We start from the raw sequence: 17,682 nt of genomic DNA on the forward strand, positions 1-17,682 counted from the left end.
GCAGGGATTCTCATCTGAGGTTGTTCAGACCTTGGTGACCAGAAGATCATCCATGACCGCTACATATGAGAGGATAGGAAAGAAGTTTGTTTTGTTTGCTCTGCAAAAGCTTTCTCTCCTGTGTTCCCTGCTCTAACCAATATCCTTGACATTTTACAGTCAGCGCTAGAGGTTGGTCTGGCATACAACTCCATTTAAGGTACAGATCTCTACTTTATCTTTTTGCAGGCTGCAGATGGGTGCAAAAGTCAGTGACCAGATGCTTCTTCCAGATGACAATCTATATATGACCTTGAGGGAAATCCTTGTTCCCTCTGTGAGACTTATGCCGCGTACACACGAGCGGACTTTACGGCGGACTTTGCCCGGCGGACTGGATTTCGTCGGACAATTCGATGTGTGTGGGCTCCAGCGGACTTTGTTTTCTCAAAAGTTGGACGGAATTAGATTTGAAACTTGTTTTAAATTTATCCGACGGACTCTTCTTTCTAGCGGACAAACCGATCGTCTGTGTGCTAGTCCGACGAACTCAAACTGACGCATGCTCTGAAGCAATTACAAGACGGAAGCGCTCGGTCTGGTAAAACTAGCCTTCGTCTTGAAGCTAGCACATTCCTCTTCTGTCGTCTTTTAATACAGCCTTTTTTTAGAATCGATAATGCGAGAGGAATGAAGTTGTTTTTCTGCTTTATATTCACACAGAGTTCTCACAAACTTCTTTCTTCATGATTTATCCTCCTGCCATGACTAATATAATATTTTGTAACAGCCAGATCTCCATAACTTTAACATTTTAAAATAGATTTTTTTTTTTTTCTTTTACTTGCACAGGATTGGGTACTCTTTGCAAAGTCAAGCTTTTAAATAATTTCTGATGCTCTGGAGCAATTGCACTTGCAGAGGGCAACTGCCCTCTGCAAAGTGCACAGACTATTTGCTTTTCTCAAATCAACCCCATAGTCTTTTCGACCTGTACCTGCCTACTCCCAAACAAAATGGCGTTTTTTAATCAAAAGACATAGGCAAGAATGTAAGGTAAACCAAAATGTATTTATTTTATTCCCACAAAAATTAGGAAGGCAACACTGGACACACTTTTAGAATCTGGGAAGCCTTTCGTCCCCCAGGACACACATCAAGTTTGAGGACAAGAAAATAGGTATCTTGCGACTATAGGGAGCACAGGGAGCACAGTCAGACCAGACAGAAACCAGGCAATCACTTTCGACTCTTCTGTGGAGCCTTCCCTCCACGCTTCTCTGCAGCCTTCCCTCCACGCTTCTCTGCAGCCTTCCCTCCACGCTTCTCTGCAGCCTTCCCTCCACGCTTCTCTGCAGCCTTCCTCGGAGGTTGTGCCTCTGGTGGTGTACTTGGGGCAGGAGGAGGAGGAGGAGGAGGATTGGCTTCATCTGCTAGATAGGTTGTAGTAGTAAGCTCCCTTCTCAAGCCCTTCTGGTAAGCCTGGAAAATTAGACCCTCACAGAGGAGGCGTTGGCCCTTTTCCAACTCCAGTAATCTGCTGGCTATATAGGTGCCATACGCCTCCTCTGCATTGGGTGGTTTGCTCAGGATCCAGCTTGCTTCCCGTATGAGGTCTAGGGATTCCTGCTCTGTTGGTGTCATTCTACTGGGCCTTTTGTGGAGAATGCGGAGGGGAGGCACCTGACACTCTGTGCGGCTTCTACTTGGCCCAGCCACAGCCTCCTCCTCTCTCCCACTGGGCAAGGCCTCCTCCTCTCTCCCACTGGGCAAGGCCTCCTCCTCTCTCCCACTGGGCAAGGCCTCCTCCTGGCTGAGGTCATCCTGTGTAAAAAAAGGGACATAGTTGTAATTTTCTGTTATGCAATCACACACAATTTTTAGCTCCTAACTTTCAAATATAATTACACAAAATAGTAAAGGCTATCTATTTGACCACACCATTATTTCAGATGATCAACAAGATCTGAAGTTACGTATATATTTGGCCACTACTGTCTAGTGATATATCTACATATTACTCTTTGTGCAGAAGTGATTTTTTAGGAAGCACTTTCAAAATTAACACCTTAACATCATTAATAACATTTACACAATCCCCAAATCTAAAAAAAAAGTATACCTGGCTGAAGCTGGGCGCATCCACTTCATCAATGGTGAAAAGGCCCAGTTCATCCTGGGACTCCTCAGCTGGGGTGGAGGTGGATGGAAGGCTGGAGGGAAGAGTGGATGGAAGGCTGGAGGGAAGAGTGGAGGGAAGGCTGGAGGGAAGGGTGGGGGGAAGGGTGGAAAGTGATTGCCTGGCTTCGGTCTGCTCATCCAGGAATCGCAGTTTGTGGTAATACCACAACTTGGGTACATATACTTGGTCAGCTGCTGCCCCGGATCTGAGCGACTCCTGGATTTTTCTGTGTTCCCGCTTATACATGTTACGCAAGATACCTATTTTCCTGTCCACAAACTTGAGGTCTGCCTGGGGGAGTCGAGTCTTCACAAACTCTAAAAGTGTGCCCAGTGTTGCCTTCCTAACATCCCGATTATAATATAGGGGGTGTTTGACCTCCCACAGGTTTTTCTTGTCCTCATAGAGCTCAATAAAATGGCACAAAAATTCTTCCTCTTTAAAGGGATTCATTTTTTCTGGAAGACAAGACACAAGATCAAAACTTAAATGTCAGGCCCAAATCTCAGGATTAGTTTGTGTTGTAATCTAGGGGACACACACACACACACACACACACACTCTTTAATCTTACCTTCGTTTGTGACGGTCGCTACTTCCGCACGGACATACGTAGGCCATCGTAATAGCTTGATATACACTGCGCATGTGTCATGCTCCGTCTGCGTCGCCCGCCCCTGACGTTCGTAAGTACGATTTGGCCCCGCCCCTTCACTCTTCGTTGCGCAGTGGGAGTAGATAGCAAAAGATGGCGGAGCGATTAAGTGAAAGTAGCGCGGAGGAAAGCCAGGAGCCCCAAACATCCACATCCCGGAGGAGATATAAGGCCACCAACATGTCTTTTGAAGAGATGGTGGAGATGGTGTCCATATTGAGAAGGGAGGACTACGATGGCAAAAAAGGACCGTACACACGACCCAATCTGAGAAAGGACAAAATAATGTCCTCAATTGTCACCGCTCTTGAAGGGAAATTTGGGACAAAACGTTCGAAAGAACAATTGCGGAAGCGGTGGTCTGACATAAAAAGTCGGGAGCCAGACCAATATTGGCGAATAAAGAAGCTGCTTAAAAAAAGTAAGTACTTGTGTTTTACTATTGAGATACAGAACTTGCATGCTGATCCTTATTTTTGGCGGTTTTTCTGCATCGTTCGTAAATACCGTTCTTTGGAATAGATATGATACTTTATAAAGTGACGTTATTTTTTCGCCAAATACGATGGGACAGTGTTGGACATACATTTATGGCTTGATAATTTGTCGAATTCCCACAATGAGTTGATGTGGTGTAGATGTGTTTGAAAATATAATGCTTCCTCAAAAATGATTCAGTGTAATGTAGGGACAGGACACAGCAGCTGTTTCCACATCTGGACTCACGAGCACTATAGTTAGTGGGAATGATTTAGCAGTCCCACTATTGTTCTTCGATTTTATTTATTTTTAAATTTACTTTTAATTTTATTCCGTACGTTTTTTGGCTCTGCGTAACTTCTGCATACTTTCAGCTATTAAAACCATTCAACTATTAAAATGTTCGTCTCTTTTAGCTGATGTGTGGTCTTTTTCAACTTTTTTACTACCATTTCTACGTTTTTAAATATTAAGGTTTTTTTCACTTGTTTAAACATTGAATTCAATGGGAGCATGCTTGAAATCCTTAAATTCTTCTTCCGCTCCCAAAAGTTTCAGCTCCTTCATACTTTCACCTAGAGACACCAAACAAACTTTACAATGTTCAATAAATATTCAGCTATCTGGCTATATCCTTTCAGTTTGATATTTTTGTAATTTTTGGATAAAAAGCTTTTTGTTTAGAGGTCATTTCGTGAAATTTTAGACATTAATCAGAGTGTACTGTGTGTGTTTTGTTGCCATGGTTACCAAAGCTTCTGTTATACACAGGGGGGGAGGTGGCTGGAGCATCTCAGCTCTGATTACAGAGCCCGGGGGGAGGGGACAGACACACCATGTACTGATTTATAATCGAGGAATATGATGGGGCAGTTTTGATGGCGGTCATTTTAGCAATTTAGCTATTCAGCATTGCCACGCATTTTGCGCAGGAAATGCATTTTCTAGTGTACTATGTGACCATCACTAAATTTTTGAGGGGTAATACACATAAGAGATCATTGAGGTGTCAGCATCTGTGAAACTTGCCCGAAAATAAGCATTCTTTATAATTGTTGTTCATAGGTAATGTTCATCCTGTCAACAACATTTATTATGATGCAAAATTGGCAAAAAATCTTAACCAACGTTTTACTTTATTTATTAAAACCTAAAAGATCAGTGTGTTTTAACTATACCTTTTTTTCAAATCTCATAGGGGAGAAAAGACTCAGACAACAGTCCAAGGATCTCAGGACCCCCCCAAGTCACCAGCCTGAGACCGAACCTACCCCAAGCCCCAGCCCAAGACCACGCCCACCCGACGACCTTGAGGAAGGAGAGGTGGAGGAAGTGTGCGAGGTTTCAAGCCCACCAAGTGAGTGACTGACACCCCAGCTTGAGTTACTGTATTTTGGCGTGCATATTGTAAACCTTGTTTTTATTCACTCGTTTTAGGTGAGTTTCTGGTTGTGGAAGGCCAAGCGGCAGAGCACTTCACCACAGACAGTGCGCAAAGATTAATTGGCCAGATTATGCTGTGGAATGGCCACATAGATCAAATGCGTGAACAAATTCACAGCATGAAACTTCGCCTGGACTCCATGCAACAGGAAATGAAGAACATGATTGATGTTTTGGGCCGAATATAATCACGTTTGGCCTAAAAACATCAATCATGTTCTTCATTTCCTTGGGAAGTTTTTTTGTTATTAAAAATTTTTTTACAATTTTGGGGGTATAACCAAATTTACTATGTGTGATGCACACGGTGTGTCATCATGTGCTATCTTCCATCATGGGTTAGCAATGTACTTGTTTTGTGTTTGCAAACCCTTCATCCTGAAAAATCTTTGGTGGTGAGAGGAACCAAAAATGGGATTGCACACACAAAACACGTACATTGCTCTCCCATGATAGGAGATAGCACATGTTGACTTGACCCTTTAGTAAAGCTCAATTTTGAGCATCTTATAAATGACAATTTTCTGCAAGGGTGACATTACATGCACCGTTCTAGAAATATTGAACTTTGTAAGTTCATTTATTGTAAGTTTTGTTTCTAAAAACACTGTTGTGTATGTAAATCTTGTTAGATAAAGTTCTATATATTTGTGAAAAAATGGCTTGAATAATTTAGTAAAAGATAATTTTTTTACACAACGTAAAATATTTTTGAAAAAAAAAAAAGAACAAAAAAAAATAAAAAATATGGTAAAAAATGCACCTTTCAATGTGCACCAAGTAAAATTTTTTACCCTATACAATGTGTGTGGCTGTTTCTTGAAGTCAAAATTTGGGGTTTGTTTTTGTGGGCCTGATTAACTAAAGCTAAATGCACTTGACACTACTACAAGTGCACTAGGAGACAGACATAACTTAAAGGTAAACAACAATAAAAACAAGATATTTAGATAAACCAATTTTCTTTTTTATTTTTTAAACAAACTTACAGCTGTTGCTGAATAGCAATGGCCCCCCGACCATTAAAATAATTCACATAACGGTCACGCACTTGACGTGCGGTTCGGGGGGCCAAGCCAATACGGCCAATTTCTAGGCCTGTGAAAGTGCTAGCCTCTTCCAGTCTGGCCTCAGGCCCAACAGAGGATAGATATGTAGCTGAATGTCTCCTTAAAAAGTTATGTAAAATGCAGCAAGCAAGGATGACGTGGTTGATTTTATAGTCCGCCAAATTAATAGCCGTAAGGAAGATACGGAACCGGCTGGCCAGAATACCAAAGGCATTCTCCACAACCCTTCTTGCTCTGGCCAGCCGATAATTAAATACCCTCCTCTCAGGGGTGAGTGTCCTTTGGGGGAACGGTCTCATCAAGTTCTCACAGAGAGCAAATGCTTCATCAGCAATAAAAACTGAGGGGAGTCCATCCACATTATCGTCATCAGGTGGCAATTCCAGGCCACCGGTCTGGAGACGATGGCACAGCTCGGTCTGTGCAAAGACTCCTCCGTCAGACATCCGGCCGTTCTTACCCACATCCACAAACATAAACTCCAAATGTGCCGAGACCACCGCCATCAAAACTACACTATGGAACCCCTTGTAGTTAAAGAAATAAGACCCCGAATGCGGTGGTGGCACAATCCGGACGTGCTTCCCGTCAATCGCCCCTACACAGTTGGGAAAGTCCCAACGGTCAGCGAACTGGGAGGCCACAGTCTGCCATTCCTGTGGACTTGAAGGAAACTGTGGAGTGCAAAAAAAAATAAGATAAGGACTTTAATAAAAAAATTGTATATCAGATTACACCAAAACATTAGTAAACAACAGCAGTCAAATATTATGAATATGTGTGTTTGTAATTGAAATGTGGAAAAACATAAGGCACACTTATAAGATTACTCACCCCCTATGATGGCCCATTGATACATTTGAATGTGGGGGGAGGGGTTCTAATTAGGTTAACAAACACACCTGACTGGCTCAAACATTTGTGGGGTGGGGGAGGGGTTCTAATTAGGTTAACAAACACACCTGACTGGCTCAAACATTTGTGGGGTGGGGGAGGGGTTCTAATTAGGTTAACAAACACACCTGACTGGCTCAAACATTTGTGGGGTGGGGGAGGGGCAAACAAGACAATGGAGCAGACAATATACATTGTTCAATGGACTATAGGCTAGAGAAAAAAATGGACCCAGCATTGCATGGTGGGGAGGTTAATGAAAGAAATTATGCATGTAGGGCAATAAATGATTAAAATAGGCATGCACGAAGATAAAGGGGACATTCACAGCAGATTGAAAGCATGGCAATTAGGTAAAGAGGACAGTTCTACAATACATCTAAAAACAGTTAATACATATCATGTAATGTTAAAGGATAAAACTTACCTTCATATATTCCTTCTGCAGGACCTGAATAATAGCAGAACAGGTCTCTGGGATTATGATCCCCAGAGCCTGGGGGGAGATGCCTGTCGAGAACTTTAAGTCCTGAAGACTTCTTCCTGTCGCCAAGTAACGTAACGTGGCAACTAGCCTCTGCTCCGCACTGATGGCTTGCCTCATGCAGGTATCCTGCCTGCTGATATAGGGGGTCAGCATAGCCAGCAGACGCTCAAAGACGGGGTCCGTCATCCTGAGAAAATTCCTGAAATCCTCAGGATTATTCTCACGGAGCTCACGGAGCAAAGGCATATGAGAGAACTGGTCACGCTGGCGCAACCAATTCTTGGTCCATGAACTCCTCCTCACCCTGTTCATGGACTGGACTCGGGTCAAAGTATTAACCCCAACACCAAGTCCCCACACAGCACGAACTCGAGAACGAGAACGTCCACTCGACATGGCTTCAAAACGGTCGGCTGCTCAAACAAACAAACTTATAACAAACGCACTGAAGAACAGCAAGGCCTATGAAGAACGACCTGAAAATCAGGAACGAGCGGACCAGAACGGCCTGCAAGGCAGGTTACGAACTGACCAACGCGCACTGAAAAGCAGATACAAACCTCACAAGCACAAACTGAACCGCAGAAAACGAACGAAATAAGCTGAAGTGTGAAAAGCGCGAATCGTCTCTAACCAAACTTCTACTAACACGAGATAAACACGAGATTAGCAGAAGGAGCCCAAAGGGTGCCGGAGTGGGGCTTGGACTTCCTTTTTCTAGTCCCGTCGTACGTGCTATACGTTACCGCGTTCAAAACCAGCGGACTTTTGCAATGAGCGTGTGTTGCCAAGTCCGTCCGTTTTTAAGTCCGGCTCAAGGAGCCAACAAAGTCCGACGAAAAGTCCGCCGGGCAAAGTCCGCCGTAAAGTCCGCTCGTGTGTACGCGGCATTAGGCTTGGATCTGAGAGCACCCTGTGCTCCAATAGGTTTCATTTCCATTGAAGTACCACATGGTAAAACTAGTTCTGACAGCAACTACTTCAGACAGAAGGATGTTGAAGATTGCAACACTTTCCTGCAAGGGTCTTTTGGTGTCTTTTTTCTTTTCTTTTTTACTAGAGATAGGGATACCACGTCTATCTCCAAAGTTCAATTTTCAAGTGGTATCCAGTTTCCAGAAAAAACTGAAACATAGTCCTTCTGGGTTTTCACACGAGAGGCACTGAGTGCACAGCAGGAAGACTTCAGTTTTCTTACACATGGTCAAGTTACTAACAGTGCACTTGGTCAAGATGAGGAAAGTGTACAATCTTTTCATTTAGCCATCAGGCCCTCAAGCGTCATCCACTCTTGGGTTACCAGGGTGATTATATTAACATGAAGGAAGTAGGACTTTCTGCTCTGAAACCATTGCAAGCCTATTTGACTAGAGGGGTGGCAGCTTTTGGGGCAGTTATGCCAGGATTTCTTGGAAGATACAGGTAAGGGCTAGCTTGAAGGTCTGGTGCGGCCTTCATTCAAACTTACAAACTAAATATTTGGTCAGCAAGTTTGGGACAGGAAAGATCAATTCTTTCTGGTTTTAGCAGCTTTTCTGTGATTGGCAGCAACTCTTTTCATTTTGTTCTCTACCGCCCTATATTAGCTTTGGTACATCCCGTTATGTGCTGACATGGGGTGGGTCAGGAAAACGGAAAATTGTTATCAAATACTTATCGTAATTTTCCTTTCCTGGCCCATCCTCTAGTCAGCACAGGACTCCCTCCCTAGTGGCCTGTCGCAGGCTAGGTTATCGAACATCTTAGTTGGGGGAGGGGCTGTTTTATTCAGCTTGGAACATGTGGTCATGTGGGGCTCCAAAGGAGGTGTTAACCCGTTATGTGCTGACGTGAGAATGGGCCAGGAAAGAAAAATTACAGTAAGTATTTGATAACAATTTTACATTATTTCTACGAATGGTAAAAATGTGTGAAAACTGTATAGGAAGGCTTCCTTGCCTTCACCACCTATAGACACATGCCTACAGCGCCTAAATATGATAAATGCATGGATATGCACACACAGTACAAAAGACATGAATCATCATCATGAGAGCCTGCTTTCATGTTATGTGAGGCATGTTTCAATCAATGTGTCTGATCCAATAAATATAGCAAACAGGAATCTTGGGGATTCAAAAAAAAAAAAAACATGAAGGAATACATAGTCAATGGTTAGAGGATGTCTCACATCGTACAAGTGTACAGCACTGCTGTCATCACAGAGAAACCATAGCTTATTAGTAAAGTGCAGGCGCCTAAAGGACCACATTGTTGTAGTTGCCTTCAGGTTTCCCCAATATTTTCTGGTAGGGTCAAAGCTTGCCTGAACCTACCTTTTGTCAGAAACATATACTGTATACATAAATATTGGACCACCATTATAACAGCATTCCCTTTCCCCAGTCACCAGACCTTATACATTATTTTGTTACTCTAATGCCCCGTACACACGGTCGGACTTTGTTCGGACATTCCGACAACAAAATCCTAGGATTTTTTCCGACGAATGTTGGCTCAAATTTGTCTTGCATACACACGGTCACAAAAAGTTGTCGGAAAATCCGATCGTTCTGAACGTGGTGACGTAAAACACGTACGTCGGGACTATAAACGGGGCAGTGGCCAATAGCTTTCATCTCTTTATTTATTCTGAGCATGCGTGGCACTTTGTCGGTCGGGTTTGTGTACACACGATCGGAATTTCCGACAACGGATTTTGTTGTCGGAAAATGTTATATCCTGCTCTCAAACTTTGTGTGTCGGAAATTCCGATGGAAAATGTGTGATGGAGCCCACACACGGTCAGAATTTCCGACAACAAGGTCCTATCACACATTTTCCGTCGGAAAATCCGACCGTGTGTACGGGGCATAAGAGGAGCTTCTCCATGTAAGTGCAGAGGGTGCTACATGCAAGACTGCATATAAGGTCACCCATTTCTGTGGTATTCAATACAAGGCTCTGTAAAAGGTGAAACCTGTGGAGAATAACAAACCAAGCATGCATTCTGGGAGTTGTAGTTTAACATAACCAGGAATTCTCTTTTTTCTTAGTCTCTACCTTAGGTATTATTGTGGTTTTGGGAGCATAAGAAAACGGTAAAGGAACCGATCACAGTCCTAAATCTCCATGTGGACTTCTCCCAAAATAAAAAAATTTACTTATTTTCTAAAGTATACAAAATTCTTGTTACACTGTTAAAGACCACTCTTGTTTAATGATTTTTATTCTGGAGAACATACTGTAAGTACAGTATATAAGCACAAATGTTAAAGCCAAATATTCTGGATAAAATGGTAAAAGTTAAAATGTCGGTCATATTTTTATTTCCGAAACAGGAAAACTAAGCATCAAGCTTTAGGCATAACTGTTTAATATCTCAAAGCAAAAATACAAAAAAGTATTTATTGAGAAAACAAAAAAAATTAAAGTAACCACACTAAAACCAATAAAACTATGCTACATGGAACAGGGCCCTGTTTCGGTTTTGTGACCCACATTAGTCAGTTTAAACTCCCACATATACATACTCTGGTTAGAGATTGCTAATAACACAAATCGATGTACATATTCACTATAAACACAGCCCACTCAAAAAAGTACTTAGGACTGCTCTTTCCATAGTGATCTGTAACAGAAATGTGCTTGTTTTAAACAATTTAGCTTATAAGAAAGTTGTTGCCAAGACCTGGACACATGAAAAAGTATCTACAGATATAGTATATTCATCCAATGGTGTGTAGAGATAAATATATGACTATAATTATAAAATCACTGTAACAGGATGGAAAGTAACTTATCACGGATACCTTGGACATTGGCCCTCTTACAAGTAGAATATTTTAATAGTTATATGTGGTCCCTTTTGATGTCTCAGTTGGCTTTCTAAATATTGTATTTTGCCTTGAAATATTACATTTATAAGGTACCCTTAAGCGCTTCACACCTTTTCTTGTTTTAGCAGATTTTGGATGCAGGGGTACGCAATTTCTTTTTGAGGTTGGACAGAGTGCTCCTCCTCCCTGCATGACTGTCTGATGACACACTAGCAAGGAGACAGATGCTTTGAAACACAGCATTTTTCTCCATTTCCAAGCACTTGTCAACAAAACACATTAATAAAATTTGAAGTGAGACTTCTTTAACCACTTTCAGACCACCTGCCCGCAATGTACTGCGGACGCACAGTCTGTGCAGGCAAAGCGACATACTGTTACGTTGCTGCCTGCTTTCGGGTTTAGAGCACATGCATGCACCACCTTGCCAACCCCGCTGTGACTGTACACAGCAGAAGACTGTCAGCAAGTCCCGGTCAATGATTCATGGATAGGAAACAAAGAGATATGTTAGTTGTGACTGACCCCCGTACTCAAGATGAGTCTGTCCACCATAAATGCTTCCTCTGTCCAGTACCACACAAGCCAAGATCCCTCAGAGCACCCAGTCATTAGCCGTTACTGAATGTAGGGTGAAAACAACTGACTGTTTATTGAAACACATGTAACAGATATACAACTCAGGGACAATCCCCCCTCCCTTTGGTTCAGGGCGGGGTAAACTGTCCAATCAGCAATAAGGAACACAGAGGCATTGAAACATTTGAACAATATACCACCTTATCAGCAGGGAGGGCTGTTGGAGGGATTCCCTCCTCCCCCTCTCTGCTCTGCACTGCCCCCAGTTTACATGAACACCAATACAAACATCAATCCCATAATACACTTCTCCTAAGGCAGACAGACACAACAGAACAATGGGACACAGCCACACCCCAAACGATCCCAGCAATGAGTCCAACAGCATGAGACAACACACAATATATATACATATATACAATATTCCGGTGTGGCTGTACAGCGAGTCCAACTAGCACAGATCAAACTGGGGTTCTCTGTCACCCTATGCCCCTAATGAACACAGGGTGATTTACACATAGTTTCCAGAGCGGAGCTCCACAAGCCCCTCACCAAAAGTGACTCCCGTCACATTAGTGAAAGCAGCACACATGACACATAATTAGACACATATTTACCCCCTTGATCACCCAAGATGTTATTTATTTTGGCCAAAATTTATGAAGAATTTTTTTTTTTTATTGGAATTGTTTTAACCACTTCTGGACCGCCCACCTGCACATATACTGCGGCAGGGCGGCTCCAGCCTTGCGAAACAACGTACCTGTACGTCGTTTTGTGCATGAGATACTGTGGGCAAATACGTGCGCGTACTGCACGCCAGTGGAGCGTGCGTGGGACCAGCGGACTTGATGTGCGCTGGCAACCCACGATCGCACCACAGAGAGGCAGAACGGGGATCTGTAAACAAGGTGGATCCCCGTTCTGACAGTGGACAACACTGAGATTGGCTGTTCCTAGTATTCAGGAACAGCGATCTCTGTGTTGCCCCACATCCCGACACAGTTAGAACACACCTAGGGAATTAACCCCTTTGATCGTACCTAGGGTTACCCTCTTACCTGCCAGTGTCATTTATACATTGATCAGTGCATTTTTCTAGCACTAATCACTGTATTGGTGTCACTGGTCCCCAAAAAGTGTCACTTAGGGTCAGATTTGTCTGCCACAATGTCGCAGTCCCGTTAAAAATCACAGATCGCCACCATTACCAGTAAAAAAAAAAAGTACAAGTCCCCAAATCTATCCCCTATTTTGTAGACGTTATAACTTTTGCGCATACCAATCAATATACACTTATTGGGATTTTGTTTACCAAAAATGTAGCAGAATACATATTGACCTAAACTGATGAATACATTCGTTTTTTTAATTTTTTTGGGGGTATATATTATAGCAGAAAGTAAAAAAGTTTTTTTTTCAAAATTGTCACACTTTTTTTGTTTATAGTTCAAAAAATAAAAACTGCAGAGGTGATCAAAATACCACCAAAAGAAAGCTCTATTTGTGGGAAAAAAAAGGACATCAATTTTGTTTGGGTACAATGTCACACGACCACACAAATTGTCAGTTAAAGCGGCGCAGTGCCGTATTGCAAAAAATGGGCTGGTCACTAAGTGGTTAAAGCAGAAAGTAAAAAATTTTTTTTTCAAAATTTTTGGTCATTTTTCATTTAGATTGCAAAAAAAATAAAAACCCAATGGTGGTCAAATGCCACCAAAAGAAAGATCTAGTTGTAAAAAAAAAAAAAAATATATACATATATATATATATATATATATATATATATATATATACACATTTTATTTGGGTACCGCATTGCATGACCGTACAATTACCAGTTAAAGTAGCACAGTGCTGGGGATGGGCGTGAGGTTGAGGAGAGGGGGAGGGCTATGAGAACCTGGACCCAGCTGCTACTCCCGATGCTTCTCCCGACGCCCGCTGCCTGCAGCCCACGCTGGAAGCCGAGGATGCCATAACGGCGTGTCCGTGCCTCTGACGATCGGAGGGCGGGGGAGGCAGGGAACGAGCAGCCGGCTCATAGACCGGGCTGACGCCGTCTCCTTGGTGATCCCGGAGGTGGGAGCTTACACTACACCAGGACCCCTTAGAAGAACGCTTATGCCGGCCAGCAGTGAGACGAGTCGGCAGGCAGGTGGAAGCTGCTGATCAGAGCTGTGGATCGGAGGACGGGGGGAAGGAGGGAGAGAGGAGGAAGGGATCACCCAGGTACACTGTGCATTGTGTGCCTTAAGGTAATCTATTTGTGCCATTTCTTGCATAGTGAAAATCTGGGGAACCCCCCCGAAGAGCCATCTCTCGGTGAGTCCATGCTGTCATGTGCAAGAGGGGGCATATTTAATCTTGAAGAGGACACTGTGATACTTCCCCCAGTACTTACAATCTAGGGGTTCTGAGCCCTTTAGGAGACGGCTTCTCTTTTTTCTGATTCAGCAGATTTACACACTACTACTTGGGAGGGAAGAATCGGGTAGAGACTGGAAAAATTGGTACAACCCTTCTTACTTTTGGAAATCCCAAGGGGTGAGGGAAGTCAAGATGACCAGGAAGAAGGGGTCAGAGGAGGCCGCAGCACAGGAAGGAGCTGGGGCGCATAATTTGCGAGGTCCCAAGGATAAAGTTGCCCAGGGTGCTGCTGCAAAGCTGGAGCGCTTTGCCCATACGCCAAATTGCACGCCAAAAAAAGGGAACCAGGCGGGGGGTGTACAAGCTCAAGGGGCGCAGGGTAGTAACCCTGGGGGGAGAAAAAGTCAAGGACCAGCTGACATTCGTGTGCCCACAGTAACAGATTCAGCATCACAGATGCATCTGGAAAGGGAGAGTGATTTGAGTGGCCCGTGTAATGGGGTACTAAAAGATAAGGAGGCACAAGAGCAGGGACCATCCTTGCAGGACATTCTCTTAGCAGTAAATGTTTGTAAGACCACGTTGTCGGATCTATCAGATCAACTCAAAGGTATTAGAGCTGACTTGGTCATGATGAAGAGGGATATGCAGGAGGTGTGTGCCCGAACCACCGTTCTAGAAGAGAGACTTGGCCAGTTGGAAGATGATGTGAACCCACTGAGACAGGAGGTTAAGAGGATGAAGGAACAACTAAATGCATACCTTCAAAAGATGGATGACTTTGAAAACAGGGCACGTAGGAAGAATGTGAGGGTCCTAGGCCTCCCTGAGAAGAGTGAAGGGAATAAACCTGTAGAGTTCATGGAGGGGTGGTTCAGAGACATGTTCGGTAAAGACGCATTCTCCAGCATGTTCGCTATTGAACGGGCACACAGAATTGCCCCGAGGGTCCCACACTCAGGGGGTCAGCCTAGGCCCCTTATAGTCAAATTGCTGTTTTTCAGGGATAAGGTTACTATTCTCCAGAGGGCAAGAGAGATGAAGAATATTGTATACAATATCCCTGTATCCGGATTTTTCCCCTGAATTGCAGAGACAGAGAGCAAAATTTATAGAGTGCAAACGAAGTTTACAACAGCGTGGACTTAGCTATGCGTTGCTGTATCCAGCCCGTTTGCGGGTAATAGCAAACGGGGAGGTGAAATTTTTCAATACTCCTGCGGAGGTGTTGTCTTGGTTGGAAAAGAATGAGGGAGGGTTGCGGCCAGGCACACAGTCTCGGAGGGAGGGGGGGAGGGAGTAGGAGGTTAGAGTAGATGGATTTCTCGCCCCTTTTTTGTTTTGTTTTGTTTTTGTCTTTTCTCTGGCCTCTCTTCTCCTTCTCCCTCTCCCCCTGTGTTTTGTTTTCTCCGCTCCTTTTCTAAGGGCACATTTTTCAAAGGTGTGGGTGTAGGGAGATAGTAGTTATAAAAATTGTACACATATTAAGTATGATGGGGGTAATCCCCCTCGGATAAAAGGGTTCAGGTTGCAACGCAAAAGGAGGAAGGAGGTATACCCAGGTTGAAGGTGTTAAACACGGTCACTTTAGAGGCTCGGTGGGATAGGCCCAGGTTGGGGCAGTTGGGGGAGGGGTTGGGAGGGGGGGAAAGAGGGGGTGGAGGGTTGGGAGGATTTGGGGGTGAGGATGTGTGGAGGGGGCTATGGGGAGGGGGAGGGGGGTAGAAAGTTAGAGTGGTGTGAAAAAGATAATATGGAAGTTACACAAAAAGTAAAAGCACTAGAATGTCAAAAATTAATCACAACAGTTTTGAGAATTAAGTGTTATTTTGAGTTAAGGTATAGGTATAAGAGATGTTAGGCACAAAAACAGATAAAGTTAAGTGTATGAAGATATGTTCATGGAATGTAAGGGGAGTGAAAGATGTCTGTAAGAAACAAGCAATCTTCTCTATGGCCAGAACAAGGGGTGTTAGGATACTCTGCCTTCAGGAGACCCATCTAGAGAAGGGTTCAGTGAATATCCTAAGTAATAGGAGTTACAAAGAGCAGTATCACTCAACTCATACATCGTATTCGAGGGGAGTGAGTGTATTGATAAACACTGGTTTGGTTTTCTCCTGTAGACAGAGTAGATTGGATAAGTATGGTCGGTATGTCTTTCTCTATTGCAATATTGAGGGACGGGACTGTATTCTTGCTAGTGTATATATACCTCCTCCATTCAAAACTGAGGTACTCAACAAACCAATAAGTTTTATAGCAGATAAACCTGGGGTGCCAGCTATAGTGACGGGGGATTTTAATATGGCCATGAACAACTGCTTGGATAGATTCCCGACAGGGTCTTCTCCTGGAGGGGCATCTAGGAGCCCGCTCCTCCAATTTTGTGAGGAAGTAGGATGGGTAGATATCTGGAGGAGGTGGCATCCAGGGGAGAGGCAATATTCATGCCACTCAAGGACGCATGCCACTCTATCCAGGATAGATTTGGTGTTTTGTAATGAGGAGGCTTTGAAAGTGATGGTTGGGATTGAGTATGATCCAAGGGGACTCTCGGACCACTCACCTGTGATTTTTCAATCAAAACGGGGGGGTGCGTTGGTCGGAGGGAGTGGAAATTGAATCCCTTTTGGCTTGAGGTAGTTGAGGATGATGAGGGGATTGTGAGCAATCTGAAAGAGTTCATAACCCTGAATCAAGGATCTGCCCCGTTAGGCATAACCTGGGATGCCCTGAAGGCTTACCTTAGAGGAGTTCTTATACAGAAAATCTCTTATGTTAAAAGGAAAGCACAAAACTAAAGAACATAAAGCTAGGGTGAAGGTAAGGGAGGTAGAAGATAGATATTTAGAGGAGCCAACTACAGCTAGGTACGAGGCTTGGGTCAAGGGCCAGGAGGAATACAGAAAAATAGCCCTGGAAAAAGAGGAAAAGAGGAAAATGTTTCAGAAACAAAATTTTTTTTGTGAAGGGGAATTAGTGGGTAGGACCTTGGCATTAATAGCTAGGGCTAATGGCTCTCCATCTACTATACCTGCAGTGTGGGATAGGGACGGGAACACTATAAGACTCACTTCCGGTATGGTGAAGGTGTTCAAAGAATACTATGAAGATTTGTACAAAGCCCCACAGGTGGATGTAAAAGGGGAAATGTGGGAGTTCTTTGAAAAATTAAGAATAACTTCGCTATCTAGTGAGGAGAGGGATGCCCTGGAAGCTCCGCTGACATTGATGGAGCTACAAGGAGTGGTAAAGGAAATGGTGAATCAAAAAGCGCCAGGACCTGACGGATTACCGGCAGAACTGTATAAAAAATATGGAGAGGTCCTGCTCCCAAAATTATTAGAAACTCTGAACGGAGCCGTGGTGGAAGGCAGCTTACCCATATCTATGACAGAAGCTACAATCATAATTCTTTTGAAAGAGGGGAAGAACCCGTTAGACCTTGCATCATATAGACCAATCTCACTATTATGTACAGACGTTAAGATCTTGGCCAAAGCCCTAGCAAATAGGTTAAAAAAAATAATTTCTAGAGTAGTACACACGGATCAAACCGGTTTTATCCCGGAGAGATCAGTGAGTATGAACATTAGGAGAGTGTATGGTAACATACAAGTTCCTATGGAGAAGGGAGGTAACAGGGCGATTTTGTCATTAGATGCGGCCAAGGCATTTGATAGCCTTGAGTGGCACTATCTGTGGAAGGTATTGGCGGAGTT

Source organism: Aquarana catesbeiana, linkage group LG01 (assembly GCF_042186555.1).
Source record: "Aquarana catesbeiana isolate 2022-GZ linkage group LG01, ASM4218655v1, whole genome shotgun sequence".
Taxonomy (NCBI): domain Eukaryota; kingdom Metazoa; phylum Chordata; class Amphibia; order Anura; family Ranidae; genus Aquarana; species Aquarana catesbeiana.